Source organism: Choloepus didactylus, chromosome 10 (assembly GCF_015220235.1).
Source record: "Choloepus didactylus isolate mChoDid1 chromosome 10, mChoDid1.pri, whole genome shotgun sequence".
Taxonomy (NCBI): domain Eukaryota; kingdom Metazoa; phylum Chordata; class Mammalia; order Pilosa; family Megalonychidae; genus Choloepus; species Choloepus didactylus.
The window spans coordinates 24,323,847-24,345,896 of NC_051316.1; the positions used below are offsets into that span (position 1 = coordinate 24,323,847).

General features: G+C 37.6%; 1 pseudogene; it reads left to right on the plus strand.

Moving 5' to 3' along the window:
• Nucleotides 1–707: 707 nt before the first annotated feature.
• On the plus strand, nucleotides 708–20,769 carry LOC119545135 (annotated as a pseudogene).
• The last annotated feature ends 1,281 nt before the right edge of the window (nucleotides 20,770–22,050 follow it).

Below are 22,050 nucleotides of genomic sequence, written 5' to 3' on the forward strand. Positions count from 1 at the left end.
TGGGAAATCTGCTCTTCTCCTTGCAGGTGGAGGTGGGTTGGGTGGTGAGGAGTTAGTCCACTCTGGAAAGTCTATCACTTTATATACAGAGGAGTGTCCAGGAGTAGGAATCTGGACTCAAAGAAAGAGTAATCATGAAGATTTTCTACATGAAAGATGATGCTATGCTCTTTTCAAACAAAATATCACTTAATAATCATCCTACTGAACTGTAGAGGTCACTGTGACTATCTCCATTTTTAAATGTGCAAACAGGGATTTAGAGAAGTTACGAGACTTGCTCAAAGTTATGCAAAGAGTAAATGTCACACAGTAGGTATTTGGCAATGTTCAGATACAACAGGGAGCAAGTCCAGTGGACGGTTGTATCTACCAGTCTGGAGTTCAGATGAGTTGTCCAAACTGTAAATATAAATTTGGAATTTGTTAGCATGGAGTTGGTATTTAGAGACATGAAATTTGATGAAATCATTGAGGTAAAGAGTGATGATTAAAAAAAAAAAAGGGAGGTCCAAGGCCTGAGCTCTGGGTCCTTTAAGTGGTCATGGAGATGAGGAGAATTGGAGAATTCATCCCAAAGAAGAGAAGAAGTGATCAGTGAGTGGGGGGGAGCAAAGAGATGTGGTATCCAGTAATCCAAGTTAGGATAATATATCTAAGTGTAGAGAGAGCTCAATGATACAAAAGTTGCTGGTAATTATAGGAAGATGAGGCCTGGTAAGTGAACTTTGGACTTAGCAATGTAGTGTAGGAGTCACTGGTGACCTTGATGAGAGTAGTTTCAGAGGACTGATTGGGTTTGGTTCAAGGGAAAATAAGAGGAGAATGACTAGAACAGCAAGTCTGGACAATTCCTCCTAGAAATTTTGCTGTTAAGGAAGGAGTCAAACAGGGAAATAGGACAGAGCTAAAGGAGAAAGTGGGGAGACGAGAGCAGAGGTGGCTGCATGTCTGTATTCCTGCAGATACATTAGAGGGAAAACTTGATGTAGATTGTGAGGAAGGATTACCAATGAGGTCACATGCATTATCAGGAGCACTGGCCCTAAGGGAGGCGTAGGTAGTTCATGTGTCCTAACAGGGGAGGACAGGTTGGGGCACGTGCCATGGGGTGTGGGGGAGAATTGACTATTTTTCTTCTGATTAATTTCTATTTCCTTAGAACCCAGGCAGTATGACCCTAAAGGAATCAGTCTCACAGTACCAGCTAGTGAACTATCCTAATTTGATTTATCTTTAGAAAAGTTTATTGCAAGATTCTCTATTATTTGGCCATGATTTTAAATCCTCCAGAGCATCAAGGACATCAGTGATTCCAAAGAGACAATGGGATTATTTTGTGACATTTGGCAGTTTAGCATTTGTTGTTTTAATAAAGGAAAAGTAGTGTGGCATGTTGTGTGATTAAATTGGCCCAAGGAAATGGAATTTCTAACTATCTGATTTTTGCTCTCTGTTCATACTCCAACGTGACAGCCCCATTTTTCACACAAATGATAAATGATTGGTTTTCATGTGAATAAACATAAAGAGCACATTTTACAGAACATGATGCCATTTGCTAGACAATGTGACCATTCAAAGCATGGTAAATAACCATAATATCACTGGTAAATAATTATAACATGGAACGATTGTTTGCTGACATATTGCTACATAACGTGAAAACATTTTTGGATATTAAGAGAATAAAGGTCTTACATTAAGAATTTCCTAGCCCTCTGATTGGGGTTATGAATTTTCTGATGGAAAATTCTTTTGGGGATATTTCCTAATCTTGACTTCACAACTAAAATATAATTTATCCCATCTTGACATTCCAAATTGTTTCTCCCTCATTTCTCCATTAGTTCTTATGTCTACCATGGGAATAATGAAAATGGTTATATAACTCTAGATTTAGTAACTTAAGTTTGTTTGAGCTCTTCACTGCAAGTCACTGCATGCGTGGTTTTGAAATATGTCCAGGAAGATTTGACATGCCCCAAGGTAGAGCCTAATTCCCCTCCCCGATTGTGAGCTGATCTTAGTGGCTCAATTCAAATGAATGAAATATGTTGGAAGTGACATTGTGTGATTGAGCTAATAAAGTTACAGCTGCTTCCTCCTTCTTTCTCTCATGGGTTGTCTGCTCTGTCAGGTTGTGAGAACACTTAAGAAGTCTTGTGGGTGTTGTCCTGGAAGCCCAGTGGGAAGTGTGCCTCAAGGCAGAGTAATGGTTGCATCAAATGGGTAATACGGAAACTGAGAATCCATGATGGACTTTAGCAATGCGAAGGTGGTTGGTGACCTGGTAAGAGAAGTTTTGTCGGAGTGTCAAATATCTCATGGAGTGGGTTTAAGAAAATATGGATGGAGATGATTTGGAGACAGTACATACAACCAACTCTTGGACCACTAGTTGGCAGAGGGAATTGGGCCAAAAGAAGGGTTTTATTTAATTATTGTAAGAGGGAAATACAATAAAATGTTTGAATGCTGTGCTGGTTTGGATGTATTATGTCCCCCGAAACGCCATGCTCTTTGATGCAATCTTGTGGGGACAGACACGTTAGTGTTGATTAGTTTGGAATCCTTTGATTGAATTATTTCCATGGAGATGTGGACCCCACCCATAGGGTGGGTCTTGATTTAATCACTGGAGTCCTATAAAAGAGCTCACAAACAGAAGGCCCTCACAGCAGCTGGGAATGACATTTTGGAGAGCAGCTGAAAGGAACATTTTGGAGATGACCACTGAAAGCAGACTTTTGTGACACTTTGGGGATGCTAGCCCAGTGTTTGCTCTGGAGAAGCTAAGAGAGGATCAAACACCCCAAAAGCAACATTTTGAAGAAAGGGCAGGAGCTGACAGAGGAGCTGGAACAAAACCTGGAATCCACAGATGCCAGCCACATGATTTCTCATCTAACAGAGGTTTTCCGGACACCATTGGCCTTCCTTCAATGAACATATATTTGTGTTAATGCCTTAATTTGGACATTTCCATGGTCTTCAGACTGTAAATTAACCCCCTTTATAAAAGTCAATCCATTTCTGGTATTTTGCATAACAGCAGCATTAATAAACTGGAAAAAAATGCTAGTGGAAATGTTCCAGGAGAAAGTGAAAAATTTCAGGAGAGAGAAGGAATCATTAATGGACCTTTGACCTTAAATAAGTGCATGGTTAGTTCATCTCATTAAAAGTTGGGAATGCCCAATAGACAGGTGCAAATGCTGGTAAGCAGGTAAACGTGAAGGTGGCAGCTTCTGGAAGTTCTCCTCTGAGTTTTTCACTTTTCTATTTAAATCAGAAGAAAGGAAAACTACAAATCTGAGAACAAGGTTTGGGAGGTGAATCAGTCAGGGTTCTCCATAGAAACAGAACCAGTAGGATATATGTGTGTGTCTATATGGATAACTGTATCTATATCAATATCTATACCAATGCCAATACCTACATTTATATTTATAATCCATCTATTTCCTCTCTTTCTCTTTCTCTTGCTTATCTGAATTTGCATATGGGTTCCTTGAAAAGCATTAGTTCTCTCTGAGGATATAAAGTCATATCTTGTAACCCTGTTTCTAAGTTTCAAAATGTGCTCAAAAGACATTTCTTTTGTTTATCATACATGGCTAAGAGCGCTGTAATAAAAGTCTGGTTGGTACTGTGTATATTAGCTGTCAGTTCCAATTCCGATGGGTTTTTTTTATTTTATTAGGTACTAATTAAAAACTACACTGCAATTTGCCAGTATCAGAATTGAAGGAGGGAAAGATGAAAAAACGGGGCCTCTTCCCCCAGGGAGTGAGAATCACATTTATTTCTGGTACCAGTTTGGTCTTGTTCTGCCTGGATCACATGATTTCCCTATCTTTGCTTTCTAAAATTGGCTCCAACTTGTGTTCACTCTCCCCTTAGTTCATCTAAAATACAAGTGATATAAAGTACGGTAGTTCCAATGCTATATGAATTTGGAACTGACTTGATTCCTGTTCTAAAAATGCCAATCCCATCTATGGTGGGTTTGCCAGGTAATCTATGGGTTACCCACAACCCACTTGCATAAGAGGGGGCACCAAGCTTTCCTTTTGTCCCTTTATTTATGGTGTCGGGTGTCAGCTCAGTATTGAGCAACCATTTGCATATGTAATCATTGTCCACCACCACATGACCAATCCACAAAAATAGAAGGAAAGATGCATCATTTCAAAGATGCTAGGCTTGTATAGCAGGGTTGATGTTTACAAATGCTAAATTCAACTCTCATTATGGATGTTTTTCAAAGTGTTTTAATTTATCACCTTCTTAAACTTCAATTGCCCGTCTTACCATGGAAATACGGGCCTCATTTTTGGGGCAAACCTGCCTCAACCAGTTCACTTTCACATGATATCTCCCATTTTATATTTTCATTTTTCTGTTGAAGAGTAAAACATATTTAAATATAAATGAGTGAACAATCATGATAAGACAGTCAGTAAATGGCAGTTATTATTATCTTTCAATGTTTAAAATAGAGCAAATGTACGCTGAGCCCCAGCATTTTGTAAACATTGAGAAGCCGATCCTGAAAGTTATATGGAGATTCAAGTAAATCCAAATAGCCAAAATGATATTGAAAAGAAAGTTCAGAATTGGAGGACTCATGCTTCCTGATTTCACCACAAAGCTGCTGGACTCAAGGCCATTTGATACTGGCCTAAGGATTGGCATGCGATCTATGAGAGAGAATTGAGAGTCCAGAAATAAACCTTTGTATCTCAGGTCAATCAAAGGATGCCAAGACAATTCAATGGTGAAGGAATAATCTTTTCAACAAATGCTGCTGAACAAATGGTACAACTGGATATCTACATGCATAAGAATGAAGTCAAACCATTAATTCACACTATATACAAAAAATTAACTGAAAATAATGATAGAACCAAATGTAGGAGTTTAAACTATAAAATTCTTAAAAAAAATATGTAAGTGTAAATCTTTGTGATCTTGGCTAGGCAATGGTTTCTTAGGTATAACACCAAAGACACTAGAAACAAAAGAGGAAATAGACAAATTGGATTTCATCAACTTTAAAAATTTGTATGGATCAAACGAAACTCCACGGAAAGTGAAAAAACACCTCACAGAAAGGAGGAAAATATTTTTAAATCATATACTGATAAGGTACTTGTTTTCAGAATACATAAAGATCTCTTAAAACTCAATTGCTAAGAGACAAATAATAAAATTAACAATGGGCAAGGAATCTGAATTTTTCCGAAGATGATAAACAAATGGCCAAGAAACGGGACATGAAAAGGTGATCAACATCATTAGTCATTTGGGAAATGCAAGTCAAAACCACAATGAGATACTACTTCACACACACTAGGATGACTATAATTAAAAAGACAGACAATATAAAGTGCTGGGAAAAAAATGAACTTTTATACATTGCTGGTGAAATTTTAAAATTGTTCAGCCACTTTGGAAAACTGGCTGTCTCTCAAAAATTCAGACATAGAGTTACCATGTGCCTCAACAGGCCGATTCTTAGGAATATAATCAAGAGAAATGTAAACATATATCCATGCAAAAACTTGTACGTGAATGTTCAGAATAGCATTATTCATAATGGCCTAAAAGTGGAAACAACCCAAATGTCCATCAACTAATTAATGAATAAACAAAATGTAGTATATCCACACATCTTAACATTTTTCAGCAACAAAAAGGGATGAAGTACTGATACATGCTATAACATGAATGAACCTTGAAAAATTATGCTTAATTAAAGAAGTCAGTCTCAAAAGACCATGTATTGTCTGATTCCAACTGTACAAAATATCCACAACAGGCAAATCCAAAGTAAAGAATGTAGATTAGTGTGTTTGAGGGGCTAGAAGAAAGGGAGACTGGGGAGTTACTGCTAATGGATGCAGGGTTTCTTCTTAAGAAAAAAAACTATCCTAAAATTAGATTTTGATAATGGTTGATTGTATAACCCTGTGAATATATGAAAGAACATTCGATTGTATACTTTAAATTGGTGAATTATGTGGTGTATTAGTTATATTTTATTAGAGCTGCTCAAAGTACATATGTACTGAGAACTTTAATACGTGATGCACTATTTAAAGTTCCAATAATGTTATGGTTAACTACAGGACATAATTTTGTCCTTAAAGAGCTGAGATTTTTTTCCACATCTGTGTTATACATAATGTTAATAATGCTTTGAGCTGCTTCCATCTAACTAAATATGGGTAAAAGATCATCGGTTTTCTCCACCACGTCCTGTTATGATGGATGGGCATGCAAGAACTTAGAAGCCTTTGATCATTTACTTTCACCTTCTGTATTCGGTGCCTGAGTATGGTGGCTGGTCATGATTAGATTACCTGGAACACACAGGGCACTGTAAAATACTGACCACTATCCTTCTTCCCCTGCTAATTATGTTATGCACAGTATTCTGCATTCCTCCAGAGGAAAAACTTCTCCTTAGGAATAGGAATCCTTATATATTACTGGTGGATTGTAAGATGGCACAGACACTGTGGAAATCAGTTTGGCAGTTCCTCAGAAAATTGAAAATAGAATTATTATATGTCCCAGCAATCCCACTTCTTGGTGTATACCCCCAAAGAATTGAAAGCAGTGACTTAAACAGGTATCTGTACACCAAAGTTCATAGCAGCATTATTCACAATAGCCAAAAGGTGGAATCAACCTAAGTATCCATCAAAAGATGAGTGGAGAAATAATATGTGGTATATACACTCAGAGGAATATTATACAGCTGTAAAAAAGGAAGGAATTTCTGATCCATGCTACAACATGGATGATCCTAGCAGACATCATGTTGAGCGAAATCAGCCAAACACAAAAGGACAAATGTTGTATGGTCTCACTTATACGTATCACCTAGAAGAAGCAAACTTCATAAAGACAGAGCCTGTAGGTTACCAGGTGTGGAGCAAGAAGAGAGAGTTATAGCTCAATGGGTAAAGAGTTTCTGTTGAAAGTGATGAAAAAGTAGGGGTAATGGGTTTTAGTGATAGTAGCATAATGTTGTAAATGCAATTTATACTACTGAATTGTACACTTAAGTGTGGTTAAAGTGAGAAATTATGAATTTGTGATAAAATCCTTCAATGACTTCCCATTTTCTCATTTTTCCTTTCAAGGCTATCCTAAATTTGCCCACAGGGCCTCTCTTCAGGCTTAATTTCTCTTTCTTTTTTAATGAAAAGAATTTGTGGAAATGGTATTTAGGGTCAGTTTCCTCTTGTAGAAAATTTGTATTATCTTTATTAGATATCAAAAGCAATAATTAATCAAACATGATTTACAATTTGGAGGGGTTTTAATTTTTTTGTGGCTATATGTATTTATATAAAACATAAAATATACTATTTTTAAATATACAATTCAGTAGCATCAATTACAGTCACAATGTGGTGAAAGCATCACTGCCATCTATTACCAAATTTTTTTCATCATGTTGAACAGAAACTCTGTACCCATTGGGCAATAGCTCCCCATTTCCTTCTCCCCTGGCCCCTGGGAGCTTCCAATCTTGCCATCTATGAATTTTCTTATTCTAGATAATTCATTCAAGTGGAATCGTACAGTACTTATCCTTTGTGTATTTGCCCTTGTGTGACTTATTTCACTTAATGTGATGTCCTCAGGGTTCATCCATGTTGTAGCATCTGTTAGTACCTCATTCCTTTTTGTGGCTGAATAGTATTCCATTGTATGGATACACCATATTTTATTGATCGATTCATCTGATGATGGACACTTGCGTTATTTATCTCTTTTGGCTGTTGTTGGCTAAATTACTTTTTTGCTGTTGAGGAGGTTTCCATTCCATCTATTTCTTTCTTTCTTTCTCTCTTTAAAAGAAGTTTTGGGTTTACAGAACAATCATGCATAAAATACAGAATTCCCATGTACTATCCTTTTGGCTATTGTAGGCTTAATTTCTTTCAATCCTCTACAGCAGCCCCACAACCCACCCACCCATCCTGCATCCAGCCAAACAACCTATTCATCATTCCTCTTACATGGACCCTGTTCCAAATCTCTGCCCTATGAATTGGGACTAGAATAAACCTCTTTTCACATCTATGTGTACAGATCAATGTTGCCTCCTCCTGAAACCTTTATTCAACCCAGATGGAAATAATGTTAGGATTACCCAGTCCCTTCCTTCTCTGGAACTCTCTATAACTGCTGGGTGTGTGTGTGCATGTGTGAGTGTGTGTGTGTGTGTGTGTGTGTGTGTGTGTGTGTGTGTGTTTGCTTGCTTTCTCCATGGTTTCCTAATTAGACTGTGTATATATCAGGTTCCCCACTGGTCTATCTTCTTTTTGATGGCAGCAACTCTGTCTTACTCTCTTTTGCCTTATTGGTAGTAAGCATTCTTGAACGGTTTATCGAATATAAGATGAATAACACATGAATTAACAGTAATGTTGAAAGATGACTTTCTGTAAAAAGCCCCCTGACACTAATCATTAAGTTGAGGTATATAACTTGGAAACCTCTATTGTGAGATAGTGTGTGGTTATGACTAAGAAGTTAAGCCTTGGGTCTCTAGCTCCAGAAGGCCAGGTTCAATTCCGTGCTCCCAGCCAGTATGACCTGTGAGGCTATCACAGCTACTTACTGTTCTTCGACTCAGACTACACATTTCTAGAATGAGGGAAATGATATTTCTTACATTATATTTTTGAGTATTAAATGAGATGTGAAGTCATCAACAATCTGCCTGGAGCTGTATTCATTCTTGAGAATGAGGGAAAAAATGGGATTGACATCATATTATTATTTTTTTAAAGAATGCTTCGATTTGGGTCTTTTGGTAACCAGTAATCACAGTTCTTGGTTTTCCTCTCTCTTCTATCTTATTCTGTTTGAATAAGCAGTAAATCAAACAATTATATTTTGCCTGATGTTTAAAAACACTTGGTTACATAGACCTAATTGATGTGTGCCAGAAAATACGCATTTCAGAGGCACCAGGCAAAACTGTAGACTTAGCTTCTGCCCTCTCAAATGGCTATTTTAATTTATTATTTGGATCTACAGGGTCTGTGCATAAAGACCAGGAATTTTAATCCAAAACAAATATAGAGGCAGCAAATTCAAGCGAAGATGATGGAAATTTAGAATTAAGAAAATTAAGCATGGTCCTAAAATATTCTCCAGTATAGCTTTATCCTCTCTTCTGGTAATTCCATATTAAACTGTAAACAAAATTATTCCTGCAGTTGTCCAGTGATTTTCCAAAATGTTACAGTGCAAAATTACCATGTAAACTCCATAAGCAAGTAAAACAAGTAACCATCAGATTAGACTCATGCCTGGGAATTATTTCCTATTTATCAACCAAGACATTATCTGATCCTATCATATCATAATGAATCTCTTTCTCACAGATTCCTTGCGGTTGCTCAAGAAAAGCCAAGTTCCAAAGCTGTTTAATATTAACAAAAACAAAATAAAATAGCTGTCAGGGCTTCACAAGAACATATATATATTTTTATGAGGAAAATGATAGTATCGACCTTGTGTAGCTTCCGTGAATGAATGCATACAACGTTCTGTGGGTTAATGTATGGAAAGTGCCCATACAGCGTTTGTTACTGTTCTTATGCATAAACATAGCTGGAAAAACAAGGCTCTCCCCACTTAGGAAGAGAGATAAAATCATATCTCCAAATTCCTACAATAATGATTTAGATTGAAATTCTGAGTAGAATAAGTAAGCTTGCATTTGTTGTCTGAATGGTTCTGTCTCCCTTAGGACTTTTAAGTCCTGAGTTTGCATTCTCATCCACAGTCCTAAAAGATGTAATTTAATTGCAGAGCTCAGTGGATACATAGAGTATTGAGCACCAACCCACCCATGGAATGAAATTTTTTTTTTTTAACATGGCTTATAGGTCTGAGTTTCCAGGATGTTCATAAGAAATCTGTAAGCACAAGGATAGAAGGACCTTTTTAAGCAAGTGCTGTGCTTTGATGAGCCTAAGAGAGGACAGGGTTTCGGATTGGACCTCAGACCCCTGGAGTGACACTTTATGGTCCTTCTGAGCTACAGAGGGGATCAGGGAGAAGAGCAAGGAGTCTCCTGCCTTTCTGTGCTCAGGGAATGTATATTTAATCACCTTAAAAGTAGGGTTTAAATGTTTCTGGAACTGTTATAATGTTATTAAGCTAGATTCATGACAACGATACTGCTTCCCACAAGCGTCAGATTCCTCTTTATTAGGGAGAGTACAATTCTGGCAATTGCTTAGTAAGAAACTAGGGCACATCAATCTTAATTGTTTGGAACAGTGTTGGAAAATCCGATAAAATTCCAACACTGTTCAAGACAATAAGGACATTATCTGTAAAGTTTCCAGTTTCACGTGGGGATTCAGATGTATATTTACCTTTTGGTGTAAGAGGGGTTAACTGCAAAATTTTTAACCCACAAAGCAGGCTACAGATTACAGGTTTAAATAAAAGCCAAGAGTTCCCACTAGTAATGCACCTTAAATTAAATTGGAAATGAGAACAGAATAGGTGAGAATTATTTCCACTTTATTTATAGAATGCCATTTATAATAAAAGTGATCAATATTCTCATCTATAAAAATGTTCAGTGAGTCACATCCCTATACAAGGAACACAAGAGGACCTAAAAATGAAAGGACTCAGGGGAAACCCACTGCTAGTTTGATTCCATATTGATGGGGAAAGTTATGTAAATATTTCTAACTCATTTACTCATTTTATGTGTAGATATAGATTCTAGTGGCATGTAATTATATGTAGAGATGCATAGTATTAAAGTTTTTACCATGTGAACCTTCTGGTTCTGATGATTAGCGGTTGATTATAACCACCCCTTGATGAGTTTCCTAACTATTTGTTGCAGCATCTATTGTGAGTCCCGAGACACTACCGAGAACGCAATTAGAAAAACACATCCTCACCTCCAGACCACAGAATCTGCTAGAGGTAATAGGGGAAGGAAAACAGAATGAGTCCAAAGAACCTTAGCTACCCACCCCAGAGCAACCTGGTTCTTAGCTTCTTCCTCTGCATCCATTAAGGTATTTTCCAACCAAACACAATGCATCGTAAAGGTAATTGCCCATAATTTTGAGAAGTACTTTGCTTTGGTGATGATTCCCCTTTCACTGTGGGTAGGTGTGTTATGATCTGAAAAGTACCCATGAACCTGTTCTTTCGATAACACTTCAATTTACCATATCCAATGGCTTTCATCTATCTGGGAATATCAATCACAGGACCCCACACTCCACCCAGACAAGGCAAAGCAATGAGATGCTCTCCTTGGAATCTGTGTCTTGAGGGAAGTGACTTAAAAATCAAACCAATGGAAGGTTTTCAGCCTTTCTTCAAATAGTGTTATGTAAAATGACCTTTCCTTAATATGTTCCTTTTATGATCAAATTAGGGAGAACTTCTGATGCTTGCAAATAACTTTGAAAGACACAGCCTCTTATGCTCCAGGAGTGGGTCCCCTTGTGAAAAACAATATGGATTTTTCTGGATGTTGACATCTTCTTTCAAGTAGGATGGAGTAGCTTTATGAGACCAACCTTCCATCCAAGAAAAACAGGAAGAGTGGATAAAGTTTAAAAATCAGAGAGCAAACAGGGCCTCTAGGAATTGAGACCCTAAAACCCAGAGTAAGTGGAAGTAACTGCTGTGACCCTAGTATTCTCCACTGCTTTCCCTTCAAGGAGAAAGTGGTCAGTTATGAGCACTGAGGGACCAAGAGGTCAAGCCAAATTTGGGGCTGAGACAGCTGTGGAGACAAAACTTGGAATTCAGGGCTTCCAAGGCAGCAAGGACTAAGATCCTGGGAAAGTGGGAAGTACATACCTTTGAGCTGCATCTCCAAGGATGAACAGGGACCAGTCAGTCAAAGGGGAGGCTGGGAGGTTGGGCAAGAACAAAGAGTAGGGGTGATGGGCAGAGCACTGAGAGCATGCAGTGCAACCTGAGAAAACTTACCAAAATCATGAAGAAATGGGAACTTTCTGAGACAGGGTCAAGGATGCAGAGGAAGGGATGCTTCCCCAGGAGGCTTGGAGGAGTTGAGTGGAGCCACCGTGGAAACTTCCCTAATATATGTAGCCGTGGCATCTGGAGCTCTCTTCCTAGTCCCCTCATGTGAGTCCACTTCTGCACCCTTCTACATTTACTCCCCAGCAGGACCAGAACAAGCAAAGTTTAGTGAGAGAATATAGAATCTAACTGAATGATAAGAACCTGGCAGGATGGTATTGAGGTCCTAGGACAGAGGGCAAACTGTCAAGTCCAGGGCTCTCTAATGGGAGCCATCTATAAAACAGTTAGAAAATCCTTTTGAAGACAAAGAAAAGTAACTATAGATGCTCTGACCAGACTGCTATGCAATCTTTGTGCTCTATGATAAAGGGAAGCAGGATGGGAAGGGAAGGGAGCCACTCTATTTACTGTTATTGCTAAGGCTAGCAAAGTATTTGTTTCTTTGGGGAGTTCAGACATGAAAGCTGCCTGTGCTTCCAAAGTGCTTTGCCATCTGTTGGAGAGCTGCACTGCTCCCCGCTCCCCCACTTCTACAACCCCCTGTACCTTGGGATTTCTTGTGGATACCTTGCCTTCACCCTCATTCCATCTCACCCACTGGTATCTGCCTATCTGCCCCAAGGACCTCCTTTCTCTGCAGGACTCCAAGTGTTCAGGATGTCCAAGCCCAGGCAGAAGGAGGCCCATCCCCTCTGGTGCCTGCCACACTGGCCCAGGAAGTAGCAGTGCTGGCTGAGACCCCAGGAAGGAACTCAGGGAAAAGACTACATATGGGAAGAGGGAAGGCAGAGGAAGGCCTCCTGGGGAAAGGGGGTGCAGGATGAGGGAAGGCTATGAACTTTTCTGCCTCATCCCCCTTCCAGCCATGAGCAAGTGGAAGTCCTGAAAAGTCCAAACAACCTCCACAGTCCTGGGCTTTGCATTAAATTATTTTTCTGGCATGTTTTTCCTATAGTTTTGATTTTAGGGTTTTTCATTAGTTCTGTTTGGAGTCATTTGTGATTTCTTCCTTTCCCTACCAAAGTCAATAATGCTGTGATGGTGATGAGCCTAGATATCCACATAGCTAAAGATCATGTCCAACTGGGCATCAGACAGGAGGACTTCATAGGGAAGAAATGAGATGATGTCTGAGCAATTGCCTATAAAGTGTCAATGTCCTTCAGCCAAAGACAACCAGAAACACCTATAGTTGAACAAATTAGGCTTATTTCTCATTGTTACAAGGGAGAATACACACCATGGGGAACCATGGATGTTTCATCAAGAGGGTGTCAGAAATAAACTAATATATGTGTTTTAGTTTCCTCATTGCTAGAGCAAATACCAGGCAATGGTTGGCTTAATCAATGGGAATTTACTGGTTCACAGTTTTGAGATTAGAGGAAGTCCAAATCAAGGCATAATAAGACAATGCTCTCTTCCCAAAGCCTGGTGTTCTCGGGCTGGCTGCCAGTGATCCTTGGTCCTGGGTTCCTCTTTCACATGGCAGTGCACACGGTGGCTTCTCCTGTCTTCTCTCTTCTCTCCCAGGTTCCACTGACTTTCAGTTTCTGGCTCCTTCTCCGTGGATTTTTTCTCTCTCTGTGACTGGACTGGTTTGTATATACTATGTCCCCCAGAAAAAAGTAATGTTCTTTGTTGCAATCTTGTGGGGGCAGACATATTAGTGTTGATTTAGTTGGAACTTTTTGATTAGGTTGTTTCCATGGAGATGTGACCCACCCAACTGTAGGTGATAGGACAGTTTCCATGGAGGAGTGACCCCGCCCATTCAGCATGGGCCTTGATTAGTTTACTAGAGCACTATGTAAGCTCTTGCTATAGCCAAGAGGGACACTTTGAAGAATGCACAGGAGCTGAGAGAGGAGCTTCAACTTACAGAGACATTTTGGAGATGGCCTTTGAAAGCAGACTTTTGCTCCGGAGAAGCTAAAAGAGGACAAGCTCCCCAAGAGCAACTAAGAGTGACATTTTTGAGGAGTTGAAGCCTAGGGAGGAACATCCTGGGAGAAAGCCATTTTGAAACCAGGACTTCGGAGCAGATGCCAGCCACGTGCCTTCCCGGCTAACAGAGGTTTTCTGGACACCATTGGCCATTCTCCAGTGAAGGTACCTGATTGTTGATGCATTACCTTGGACACTTTATGGCCTTAAGACTGTAACTGTGTAACCAAATAAGCCCCCTTTTATAAAAGCCAATCCATTTCTGGTGTTTTCCATTCCAGCAGCATTAGCAAACTAGAACAGTGACATTCCTTATGATAGAGGCTTTCAGTAATGGGATTAAGTCCCAAACTGGGTCACCCCTTATCTGAAGTAACCTCATCAAAGTTTCTGCTTACAATGGGATCACACCCAAAGGAATAGATTAAGGTTAGGAACGTGTTTTTTGGGGGTATATACCTGCAAATCACCACAATATAATTGGCTTTTCTTGGGTAATTTGGGGGAGGGTCTGTAATAACACTGAAGTCTAGCCATGAGTTCAAGTCAGTTTCTGTATGTCAAGGGCTGCTTTTTTCTGGCTCAGAGGAAAATCATAAAATCAAAGGCCATTCAATTCAGTACCCCATTTTATGGATGAGGCGATGCAGACCCACAAAGATCAAGCAACCATTGAAAGGCTGTAAACCTGAATAGTTGTTAATAACATGCAATAGTTATATTATCTAATAACACTACTATGTTCCAGGCATGGTCTATAGCACGTGTGCATTACATCATTTAATGCTTGCAACCAGCCTAAGAACCAGATATTATGAGGAAATGACACAGCTACACCTTGACAGAATTGGAATTACATCTGACCCTGGACCATTATCTGTAGATCCGAGTCTGCAGAGGCTCTGTTGGTGGAGAACTTCCACTCTGGAAGGATGTACACAGAGAGCAGTTTCTGTGGTCAGACGTTCAGTAAACCTAGTACTTCTCGTGCATAATATGAGTTAATTTCCCACACCTCATATCTAAGGCAATCATTTGCAAACACTGTCTAAAAAATCTAAATCAAAGAACCTTTAATCCAGAGATCAACTGTCTCAGAAAATAGCCACTTTTAGCTAAATATACACAACCAATATACTTCGCACACAGTGAAAGAAGATGCTACCAATAAAATTACTGTACTACACAGAATGCAATAAAATTTAATCTGGTAAACATATTTTTATATGATTTTTGTAAGAATGCTTACTATTCATCAAAGGGAAAAAGTTGTCGTATATAAACACACACACATTTCCATGTTACTAGTTTAGGAAACATTGACTTTTGCTGTCTTTATGATGAGATAGGAAATGAAACAGTGAAATCTAATGCTGCCATGATTAGATTTTTAATTTAACTGTAATCAATGCAATTGCTCACAATTTATTGAAAATCCATAATCTTGCTTCTACAAAAAGAGAAGCATAATTGATTATAAAATATCCAATAAATGTAGTTGCTAAATGGATGTAGAATTAAATTTTAATAAACTGGCTTTTTATGCAATATGTAGTACATTGTGTAATTAGCATTATATAAGTAAGTTTTGGGCTGTGCACTTAGTCATGGTTGTGCTGGTTTGAATGTATTATGTCCCCCAAAGCCATATTATTTGATGCAATCTTGTGGGGCAGACATAATAGTGGGGATTAAGTTGGAACGTTTGGATTAGGTTGTTTGCATGGAGATGCGCCCCACCCAACTGTAGATGATAACTGATGGGATATTTCCATGGAGGCATGGCCCCACCCATTCAGGGTGGGCCTTGATCAGTGGAGCCATATAAATGAGCTGACTCAAAGAGAAGGAACTGAGTGCAGCTGTGAGTGACGTTTTGAAGAGGAGCAAGCTTGCTAGAAAGGAATGTCCTGGGAGAAAGCCATTTTGAAACCAGAACTTTGGAGCAGACGCCAGCCACGTGCCTTCCCAGCTAACAGAGTTTTTCCGGACGCCATTGGCCATCCTCCAGTGAAGGTACCCGATTACTGATGTGTTACCTTGGACACTTTATGACCTTAAGACTGTAACTGTGTAGCCAAATAAACCCCCTTTTTATAAAAGCCAGTCCATCTCCGGTGTTTTGCATTCTGCAGCATTAGCAAACTAGAACAATGGTGTTCCTTGAAAAATAAAAATGCAGTGAGGTTGGAGAATGATATAGATGAAAACCTGCCATTTCTATTTCCTCTGCTGACCACATATGAGTCTCTGTGTGTTCCATGATGGTGTGAACTAGAGGAGAAAAATGTACCAGCCCAGCTGTTGTAATGCCAATGAGCCCCCATGAACCTGGGCAGAGCCTGTTTCATTAGAATAAATATCAAATTGCCAAATTAAGGCTCAGTATCTGCGTTAGTGTCAGATGATAACTGAATAATCCAATCAAAACCGAAATGGGAACCATTATAAATGCAGGATTTGTGTTACCATTAGGTTGTTATTCTTGGAAGTGTTTTATTTGTTCCAAGGTCAGGTCTATTTAATCTCATGTAGTTGTTAGAGTTACAATGAAAGCTCTGAATGGGCAGAGAATTATCCCAGTGAATAATTATATTGGTGAGAACTGGGTATTCTTTCATTCTGTAATAAATGCAACCATAATTACATCTGTAAATGTGAAGGATAGCTTCATTTGGGTATCTATGACTTTTCTACCTAGCAATGAGATTATTATTTATTAGTCCTCACTTAAGTCCTATTAATAAGATAGTTATTATGAAGTAGTACCTTGAAGGACAAAAATGAGAAAAGTGCATGTCCTTGAGGTATGCATAGGATGTCAGAAGTGGAACCAGTGATATGTTCTCATTATGAGGATCTGAGACTTGGGACAACCTTCTTATTAGCAGACAATATTCTATAACTCCTTTGGACACTGTACATAGAGGCAGTGAGCATTTCTAACCAAAAACATGAGCAGGATTACAGGATGCACGATAATCATTCAACATAAAATGATTACATTTTCTAATTCCTAGAGCAACCATTAAGAAAATAATGCAAAAAAAAAAGCAAAAAAAAATCAAGAAAGGTGTAAAAATAGTAGAGTAAAATATTTACTTACAGTGAAAGAAGATAGTCATGGAGGAATTGAGGAAGAAAAAAGACAGAAGACATGAAAATAAATAGCAAAATAGAATCCATAAGTTGAACAATATCAGTAATTACACTAAATTTGAGTGGTCTAACAACCCAACAAAAAGACAAAGATTGTCAGACCTGTTCAAAAAAACCAGTAACCATATATATGCTATCTATAAGAGACATACACTTTGAAGAGATAAATAGCTTGAACGTAAAAAGATGGAAATAGATGTTGTGCTGGTTTGGAGCAGTTATATACCCACAGAAAAGACCATGTTCTTGTAATCCATTCTTGTGGATGGTACCTTTTGATTAGGTTGTTTCGATTGAGATGTGACCCAGCCCATTCAAGGTAGGTCTTAATCCTTTACTGTATTCCTTTATGACAGGATAAAAGGCAGAGACATTTGGAGACAGAGCAGAGAGAGAGTAATGCCCAGAGAAGCAAGAAGGACCCACAGGAGCTGAGAGAGTGATTGAAACCAGAACCAGGAAAGAAGGACCAGCAGATGTTGCTATGTGCCTTCCCATGTTACAGAGTAACTGGATGCCAGCAGCCTCTCAGAGAAGATATTCTTATGTTGATGCCTTAATTTGGACATTTTCACGGCCTTAGAATTGTAACTTGTAACTTAATAGATACCCATTTTTAAAAGCCAAACCATTTCTGGTATATTACATTCTGGCAGCTTTAGCAAACAGAAACAGATGTACTGTGCAAACAGCAGCTATAAGAGAACTGAATGGCAACATTAACATCAGAGAAAATAGACTTTAAAATGAGAATTATTATTAGAGAAAAAGGATATTTCATAATGAATAAGGGGTGAATATGTTAAGAATATATATATATATGAAGAATATACTTAAATATATATGCACCTACAAACAAGAGCCCCAAAATACACAAAGCAAGCCTGACAAAATTGAAAGGAGAAATGGACAATTCAAAAATTATAGTTGGTAGTGAATAGTGGTGATGGTAGCATAATATTGTGAATGTAATAACACCACTGAATTGTATATTTGAAAGTGATTAAAATTTTAGATTGTATGTATGCTACCAGAATTAAAAAATTAAGAAGCCATAGAACCTTATAATACAAGCAGTGTACTCTAGTATAAACTATGGACTTCAGTTAATTGTATAATTATAATATTGTTTCATCAATTGTAACAAACATGCCACACTAATTCAAATTGTTAATAATCAAGAAAACTGCATGCGTGAGGGGAGGAACATGGGAATTCTGTACTTTTCTCATGATTTTTCTGTAAACCTATAATTTCTCTAATAAAAATAAATAAAAATTATATTTGGAGATTTCAATACCCCACTCTCAATAACAGAGCGAATAGACAGAAAATTAGCAAGAATAAAGAAGACTTGAACAACATGATCAACCAACTTGACCTAAATAGCAAATATAGAACATTCCATCCAATGTTTGCCAAATACACATTCCTTTCAAGAACACAGGAATGTCATTCTAATTGTTCTTATGCTAGGTAAATTTTTTTTTAAGTCTGTAATTTAAAAGGATTGAAATCATACAAAGAATATTCTCTGAGCAAAATGGTGCTAAATTAAAAATAAGAAATTGAGGATTTTGAAATCCCAAAATATTTGGAAATTAAACAACGTACTTTTAAATAACTTATCGATCAAAGAAGAAATCATGAGGAAAATTAGAAAATACTTTGAACTAAATGAAAAAAAAAATATCAAAATTTATGGGATACAGCTAAATAAACTAATAGCTGTAGATGCCCATATCAGTAAAAAGGGTATCAAACAAATAACCGAAGCTTTCGTCTTAAAAATAGAAAAGAATACAAAAATTGAGCCAAGGTAAGCAGAAGAAAGGAATGAGGTAACTTTAATGAAGAAATCAATGAAAGAGAAAGCAGAAAAACAAAAGAGAAAATCAATGAAACCAAAAGTTGGCTCACTGAAAAGTTCAACAATATTGCCAAATCTTTAGGTAAGCTATAAATAACTAAACAAGAGAAGGAAAAAAATTGTCAGAAGCAGGAATGAAAGACGTTCATCATTATCCACACTACAGAAATTAAAGAGAATAAATATAAGGCGATATTATGACCAACATTATGCAAACAAATTTGGCAACGTATATGAAATGATAACTTCTTAGAAAAACACAAATTACAAAATGTGACTAAAGAAGGCATAAAAACCTAAATAGATCTGTAACAATGTTATAAAATGAATTAATAATTAAATATCTTTTCATGATGATAAGCCCAAGTCCTGAGAGTTTCACTGTTGACTTCTACCAAATATTCCAAGAATAAAAGAACACCAATTCCTCAAAAACTTTTTCAGAAAATAGGAGATTTCCCACCTCATTTTATGGAGCCAGTATTACTTTTACCCTGATAGCCAAGAGAAAGACATCACAAGGGGAAAACAACAACAAAAAAAGCTACGGATCAATATCCTTCATGAACGCAAAAATCCTTAACAAAATACTAACAAATATTTTGTGTATCTGAAAAGGATTATACACAATCAACTAGTGGGATTTTCCCAAGAATTCAAAATTGGTTTAATATCTGCAAATCAATTGAGCTCATATACCACAATAGTAACAAGGGCAAAAACTAAATGATCATTTCAATAAATGTAGAAAATGTATTTGACAATATCTATTTATGATAAAAAGTTCAACAAACAAGGGATAGAACAGCACTTCCTTAAGGACATCTATAAATCCTACACTAAAATCTCACTCAGGGGTAAATGACTGTATGCTGTCCCTCCAAGACTGGGCACAATCAAGAGTGACTGCTTTCGCCTCTTCTATTCAGTATTGAACTGGAGGTTTTAACTAGTGCTATTAGAACAAAAAGTAAGAATAAATTAAATGCACCCAGATGGAAAATAAAATAAAAATGTCTTTATTCATAGATGGCTTTCTTCTGTAATTAGAAAATCCTATGAAATCCACAAAATCTTGAGAACTAAATAAACAAAAATTGCAAGGTCAAGGATACAAGATCGATATGTAAAAAAACAATCGTGTCTCGTCCGGCGCACCTTCACACAGCTTACCCCTTTATCCCGTTTTCCTGCCCTCCGTCCCGAAGGGCACTGGCTTTCATTTAAAGAGGGTGAAAAAGAACTCCAGGTCTCTCTTTTCCAAACACTGGTGCTGCTAATGTTTAATGAGGGAGAGGAGTTCAGTTTAGAAGAGATCAAGCAGGCTGCTGGAATAGAGGATGAGAGTTAGGGAGAACACTGCAGTCAAAGGGCAAAAATATTGAAGATGGTGATAAGTTCATTTGTAGTGATGATTTTAAACACAAACTTTTCAGGATAAAGATCAGTCAAATCCAGATGAAAGAAATGGTGGAAGAACAAGCAAGCACTACAGAAAGAATATTTCAAGACAGTATCAAATTGATGCTGCAATTGTTCGAATTATGAAGATGAGAAAGACACTTAGTCACAATCTCCTTGTTTCAGAAGTATACAACCAGTCGAAGTTTCCAGTAAAGCCTGCTGATCTTAAGAAGAGAATTGAATCCTTTATTGACTGGGACTACATGGAAAGAGACAAAGAAAATCCAAATCAGTACAACTGTATTGCATAAAATGTTGCCCCTTAAGCATTTGGTGTCTTATGCCGTAGCCAGTGGATAAACTAACCTGTTGATCCTGTTATTTAACTACTTTTATACTACCAATGACCAAATGAAACAGTGTAATGGAAATAGTTGCATGGACTTTTTTAGTGGTTAACATGCCCATTCAAAGAGTAATATTTACCTTTAAGAAGAATGTTTCTGAACTCTTTGCATGTTATTTAGTAAGATGTGGAGAAAACTCTTAAAGTATCTGTTCTTCATAATTCCTCTTTGGAACTGAGGAAGAAGTCCCTATGGCTATTAAAAAAAAGGTGGGGAGGGTGGCAGGAGGATTCTTATACACGATTAACTATGAAGCAAGAGGTTTATTTGCTTAAAATATCATTTAAAGATACTTAAACTGAACACAAACTTTATTTACTGCACCGAGTTCTGGGTGTATTTATCAAATAGAAAAACCACCCGTGCACTTGGTTGTTCACCTGTTTTTTTATTTTCCCTTGAAAAGAAAAATAAGTTGTCATGGCTATTGATACTTTACTAGTTAATGTTCTGTTACACTGAAAGGGATTTTTTTTTTTTTAATTTATTTGGAAGCAAGTTTTCAAGTAGGAGGACAGTTGCTTAGATGATATCTTGTAAATATACATCCTAAAATTTTCCATTTATGAGTGTGGGATGTGTGTATATGGTTTAGCCCTGAGTTTACTGTGCTGATTATGATTAACAGGTACTTGTAAAAATAGCTGAAATAGAAAATTGCTGATCAGTTGTACAAGAGGAATATCATAGGGGAGAAAAATCCAACTCTTTCTTCATATTAAAAATGAATACAACAAGAAGATGCAAAGAGACCAAAATTAAAATGTTTTGTAAATTATTACAGGAACAAATTCATCGACTAGTTTTCAACTTAACTTAGACTCTACATTTGAGCAGTTTTGTCTTTAACTTGGACCAGTTGTAGATTGTTACAGGCTTCCTAGGATTTAGCATTCCTGTTTTCTCTGCCAGAGTTTTTTGGAAGCATCTCAACTTTCCTCTTTGTTGGCAAATGAGGCTTTTTTTATCATCCTTATTCTAACTTCCTACAACTGAGATACAAAGATTCTGTGTCATACTGAGCCTCTTCTTCACAAAATTGCTTGAAGTTAAGAGTTCTCAAATAGCCACTGGACAGCTGCTTTTCCAAGGAATGTCCTGGGATTGTTCATACACAGAAAATAGCAAAAGTGTTATTCTTCAGATTGATAATTCGAGTACCAGGCTTTTTTCTACCATCAATGC